Here is a 6,784-nt window from a genome sequence, read left to right on the forward strand (position 1 = left end):
AATCTGCAAGAACATTCTGATCAGATTTCAAAACGACAATATCATAATCATAATATTGACATTCGGCTTGCCATCTAAGCAATCTAGATTTTTCAGGCTTAGATTCAATCTTTTTTGTTAAGAAAGCTTTAACGTTAGTGTTATCTACTTTCAAAACAAATTTCTTGGCAAGTAAGAAAAGCGACCATTTTTTAAACGCCTTTCGCACTGCAAAGAATTCCTTTTCGTTGATGTGCCATCGCACAGCTTCGTCGTCGGAGAAAAGACCGCTACAGTATCTGCAAGGTTCTTCTCCAAAAGGGGTGATCTTTGTAAGCACTGCTGCCCACCAGAAATCACTCGCATCTGTATAGAGGACTAAGTCATCCTCGTCTTGTGGTATTGAAAGTTTCGGGAGATTTTTGCAAATCTCTTTCAACTTCTTCATACCCTCCCGATGTTCCTCCTTCCATATGAATGGAACATCTTTCTTCAGAAGTGGACTGAAGATCTTTCTATGTTCTGCAAGGTTTTTGATAAACATCCCTGCAAAATTGACAACTCTGAGAAAGCTTTGGAGCTATTTTTTCTCCTTGAGATCCTCCGGGAATCCCTGGACTTTTTCCACAATATGATCTTGTAGAATTATTCCCGATTCATCGATCTCAATCCCCAGAAACTCCATCTTCTGGGTGGCTATGACTGCCTTCTTTTCTGACAGCACTAGTCCTTCTTGTTGACAAACATCCGCAAATATCTCCAGATGCCTAACATGTTCATGAATGTTTTTTTTTGATGCAATAAGGATGTCATCAATGTAAACAAACATAAACGAAGAATAATCTTTGAAGAGATTATCCATCTTCCTTTGGAATATCTGAGGCGCGTTGGCTAACCCCATTGGCATGACATTCCAGACATAATGTCCTTGTGGAGTTGAGAAGGCTGTGAACTTCTTACTCCCTTCTTCCATGCGAATCTGGTAGAAGCCTGATTTGCAATCGAACTTTGAGAATACCCTTGCACTTCTAATGCAGTTGATGAGGTGTTCTCTGCTTGGGATGAAATATCCATCAAACTCAAGAATGTCATTAATCCCTTTATAATTAATGACCAATCTTGGTTTTCCTCGCTTGATCTCCCCATGATTTCTCACCAGAAATCCCGGACTGCTGTAGGGTGATCTTCCTTCTTCAATTAATTTCAAATCAAGGTGTTCCTTGATTATACTCATCATATCCTGTTGATCTTGAGGGTTCATCAGGATAGGTTTGAATCTTACGAGCTCATACTCCTTTCCAGTTTTAACTTTCAAGGTTGCTCTGAGCTGGTTCTTGTCCCACCATGCCAAAGGATCCTCGTGGTAACACTTCTGGATTCTCCTTTTGACATCGGCAATGGACACCTGTTCTTCTTCCTTGATATCTTTGTGCGATATCAGGGATACTTTGAGGATTTGAGTTTCTTCCTTAGAGAGATCTGGGAATCCCTCAGTTCTGCATTTGAGCAAAACTTCTCCGAATCTCCTTTGATCCTTCATTTGGGGTCTCCGGAGTCTGCCATCATCACCACGCTTGCTGCGAAAGTTGATTGGCATCGAACGATGAAAAGCTCCTTTGAGCCTTTGCACAATGATTTTGTGATCACAATTGGTTGTGAACACTAGCCTCTTAGCTTCATTGTCCTGTATGTACCTCTTGAAGCTTTGCAGAAAATTATTTCCGAATAATATATCTGCTCCGGTATCATGGAAATAAATCGGTGGAGTCTTGACCTTGTACCAAGGTGTCTGTCCCGCTCCGCCTATCAATATTTCCGTTTGTTTTACTCCTTTTGATAAGAGTAAAATTTTCTTGGAGAAATCCCTTCCTGCAATTCGAGGTAGATCTTCTTCCACTTCTGGTGGAAAGACTCCTCGTTTTGCTGTACAGATTCCTGCTCCTGAATCCACATAAGCAGCAAAATATTCTGCTTTGAATTTCTCATATAACATCCCTACAGAGATGTATATCGAGAATGGACTGGTCATTGGATCATCACTCTTTGGCGCCCAATGGTGATCTCCATTCCTCCTGCTTTCCATGACCATGGTTTATATTTGTCAAGGAAATTTCGTCCTAAGATTAGGACATCTGCTTCTTGTCCGGCTTGGCCTTCGGTCTGAATTTCAAAACCTCCAACCTCCAGAGTTCCGATGTATCGGTTGTCACCTGGATTTGCCAAATAATACAACATACTACAAGGAAACTTGTTTTCCATGCTTGTTGTATCAAATCTTGTGGAAACCTGTCTCCATCCTTCGGGGCATTTGAATTTGACCCTTATGTCTGGGACTGGTGTTTCCTGGATTGCCCTTCTCTCATAGGAATGAGAGAAGCTTCTTGTTATAGGCCCTGAAGTTAGCCTATTTCCTTGGAATGATAGCCTTGGTTCTCCCAGTCTGAGACTCTGGGTATGGCTAAGCACTGGTTTGTCTCCCACGTCGATGTCGATTTCCCTGACTTGGGGAATTTCTACTCGGTTTGGAAGGGCTGCCTTGGCAACTTCTTTGAATATTTCTGGGATTTCAATAAATTCTTTTCCCAGAAATAACTCCGTATGATGGGAATTTGATAAGGCATACGAGACTTGATAAGTCAGTGAGTATGGCCTATTTCCATCTGTCATGTACTCCTTCTTTTTGTAGTCCTGATAGAGAGTCAGGGCTCGGCTGAAGGATGAATCTTGTAGATTATAAGCGATCTGTGGGTAGAACTCGGTTATAATCTTTTTGGCATAGAGATTGCCTGAAAAAGCTCCAATAACTGATTCTCTGGCATCTCGGACCCTTTTATCGCAGAGTGCGACGTCAATTGGTTGGTCTGTCCCTGGGAAAAGGGAAGATTTGAGTACCAATTGAATTGCTCCAATATGAATCCATTTCATCGTACTTGCGATTTCTGGCTTCATCTTCTTGAGATCCTGCCTAATATCCTCGGCCGGAACCAGCTGAATTTCCACCTGGTTACTTGTGATCTCAATTGGAAGCGCCGTTTCTTGGCTTGTGACGCCAAAATAGACATGATGCTTCCTCTTGGTTGGAATCAAGCTATTAAGAACTCGATTCAATCTTCCATTGGAAAATCCTTGGTAGGTTTGAACCTCCTCAGTTTCCTTCTTGAGTTTTTTCACGAGCTGCTTCACCACTTCTTTTTGTGGGATCAAGAAATGGCTAGTAAATCCATTCTGATCCTCCTGCTGGGTGTGGTGAACCTCGTGCTCTTCTTTAGTCTGACTCGGCTCCGGTTGATCCATCGGACATCTCCGAATCTTCAGAACTAAAGATTTCCTCTTGCTCATATATACTCTCATCAGAGGATATATTTTCGAACTGATACACGGGTATCAAATCCTGGTGGTAAATGGCGTCTTCGATATCCGGTGTGGATTCGAATTTCCTCATCTTGTTGTCTGGGCAATTTGTAGAGATATGCCCCTTTGCACCGCACGTCCAGCAGTTGCAATCTTTGAAACTTTCATTTGCTTTGGCCTGAGTGCGCCTGAAAGTTTTTCTCGCCGGGATTCTCTTTTGATTTGAGAATCGGTTTCTGGATGGTCCGCTCCGTTGGCCTGACTTGTAGGAGCGTGCCTTCTGTCTTGTCCACATAGTTCTTGGCTTCCAAGAACTTCTTCTGGACTTTCTTTCATAGGGCTGATACCTATGTTTCTTTCGGCTCCTCTTTTGATATAGCAACTCAGCACCAATCTCTGTTGGAAGATCAATGTTGTCGCACATCAATGGGGATTTCTTGTTGAGTCTCCTCAATCTCTTGAGATTCCTCTGGTCCGCTGCCTTTTGGCACCATTCGGACAGCTTCTTATGGACATAAGACATCCTCCTTGAAGCACTATCGAGGGGATATCCTCCTGGTGAAACATACTCCTTGATGAGCATCTCTCTCCATGGACTCGGAAACTTTGGGAAAAAGAGGTCCATGGCCGTCTGATTTTCCACTTCCCCCATATGGACATATAGGGTATAAAGGCGCAGAAATTCATCGAGAGCTTTTGGCTCTAGCACCATCAATCTCAGATTTTGAAGTGCCTGTTGATATTTCTTGCGCTTCTCCTCCGCAGATCCTTCGAAAAAACCCATTCCCAAGAAATGGATTTTAATCTGCTTAGTAATCTCCTTGATGATGTCATACATGGAGGTGCTACTAAACATTTCTTCTCTTACTGGGATCTCAAGTTTATCCCAGTATTGTTTTGCCATGCCTGCCAAACTGGCTTCAAAGACTCTGGCAAATTCCTTTTTGTCATAATCAATGGTAGCGATTACGACTTTCAATGATGAAGCCCATTCGTCGATGAGACCCTCCCATTCTTTGAAGCTGGCTTCGTCAAGGTTGAGGATCAATCCATATGGATGGACTGGTTCCAATGTAACCTTTCCAACCGGAGTATTCTGCATCTGAGGCCTCCGTCGTCTGGTTCGCTGGAACTGGCTTGCATCGTCTTGGGCTGACCCTTTTCCTGACGATTCTTCTTCTTGAGGCTCAATTTTGGGGCCCTCATCTCCTTGGTTCATCTTTAGATCAACCATATTAAGGTTAGCAAAGGATTCTGCTAACTCTTGTAGATCTTCTAGTCCGATTCTGTCAAGGCTATTCATGATATTTGCCTTTCATGATTCAGATTATGTCTTCCGGCTGCAACTCCTTGGGTTTTGCATCGAATAGAGATGTAGACGTCGGGTCTTTGGACCATGGATTCCGAATTTTCCCGGAACATGGTTTTCGCCTTTCGATCTCCTCCATTCTTCTCTGGATATCACGCAAGAGGGTAAGTATTTCCTCTTGTTTGAGTGATATTCTGCTTATCTCCATCGGTAGTTCATACAGCTTGTTGCCGTAATATTCCACCGTTTTCTGAATCTCCCGCAAGTTGACGTTGTCGGAAGAGTCTGGCTCGATCTTGTGGTAGCTCGAATAAGCTACTCCCGCCTTGTCTTTTTGTTCCATCAAGTATGATATTGTTGATGGAGGTTGTCTCTGGCTCGCCTATTTGCAGCTCTAGCCATAGCATTACTTAATAGAGCATCAAGATGCTCCTGGATATTCGTAATGATTTCACGAACATCTTCCTCGTCGTCGTTAATGTTGAGCATGAGTGCTCTCCAAAACCATCGTAATTCGCCTAGCAGGCGACTGTTATCTCTCTCCAAAGATTGGAGAGAAATCCTGTAAACAAGACATCTCGGACATTCGTCCGGATCCATGAATTTTAATGGAGTCTCCTCCCACATAGGTTAATTATAAAATAAATTAAAAACTATATAATTCCTCTATAAAAACCCGCTCTGATACCATTTTCAACAAGGATCAAATTAACTGTTTTTTGCTTAAAAGTACGTGGCGTTGTCTCACAGTCCAGACCCAGATTACAAAGTAATCTATCGGGCACGAGGAAAGTTTCCAGCCGATATACCATTTAAGCATAATTATAAGAAAATTTTGATTTTCAATCTGGGGTTTTTGGTACCTTTTGTAAAATAGTTGGGGCTTTGCGCAAATTTTTTTTTTGAAGGGGTCAATTTTGAATTTCAGCAATTTGAGATCGTGGGAAATTTGGACCAAAAATTCATTTCGTGGTAAATTTTGGAAAATTTGGAATTCGTGGGAAAATTGGAATTTCATCATAGTTGGTGATATTATACGAAACTGTCCCTTATTTTTAATATGCATAATATATATATTTATGCACACAATATACTTATGTAATAGTACAAGTTCTCATAAATAAAATTATAAAAGTAACACTTATTGTGAATAAATATAATAATTTATAAATATTACTCCCTCCCCACGAATCTTGACACGTAGTATTTTTTTTTGAGCCGTCCCACGAATCTTGACACGTTTATAAATATAGTAACAATTATTACATTATCTCTCATACTTTATCACTTTATTATCTTATCTCTCCTACTTTATCACCTTACCTATACACTTAAAATACTAATTTACAACTCTTTAATTCTCGTGCCGAAACGTGTCAAGATTCATGGGACAGAGAGAGTACATTTCATTGGAATAATATTTTTTATTACGACAATGATTATTTGACCAAATAGTTAATAATAAAGGTAATAATGAGTGAAAATAACGAAAAATAAAAGTTCTTATGAATAAAAGTAAACATTATTGTGAAGAAATGTAAACTTTCAAACCGTCCGCATACTATGCGGTTAACCGCACCCAATAAAAAGTATTTTATTATAATGTTACGATAATAAGAATAAAAATAAAAAAATTATAATAAAATAATATACTAGTCCCTCCGTCCCACAAATCTTGATACGTATTCTTTTTTGGGCCGTCCCACGAATCTTGACACATTTCTAAATAAAGTAATAATTATTGCCTTCTCTCTTGTACTTTATCACTTTTATTATCTTCTCTCTTCTATTTTATCACTTTTATACTTTATTAATTACACACTTAAAATACTAATCTACAACTCCTTAATTTCCGTATCGAAACCAAACGTGTCAAGATTCGTGGGACGGAGGGAGTACAAAATTAAAAAACACACAATTTTAAATAATAACGAGGGGAATTGAATTTTGACCGACATAACAGGTTCTGTTACAAGAATCATTAACGTATTATTTGAAAATTAAATAAATAAAAATAGTAGCAATAATGAATTCAAAAAAAAAATAGTAGTAATAATAAAAAATACGCCTCGTGAAAGGGCAATATGGTAATTTTGGGGAAAACGAAGATTGAGAATGGATGAACCCTGTTTTTTGTTGGAATCC

This window comes from Salvia miltiorrhiza, chromosome 2 (genome assembly GCF_028751815.1).
Source record: "Salvia miltiorrhiza cultivar Shanhuang (shh) chromosome 2, IMPLAD_Smil_shh, whole genome shotgun sequence".
Taxonomy (NCBI): Eukaryota; Viridiplantae; Streptophyta; class Magnoliopsida; order Lamiales; family Lamiaceae; genus Salvia; species Salvia miltiorrhiza.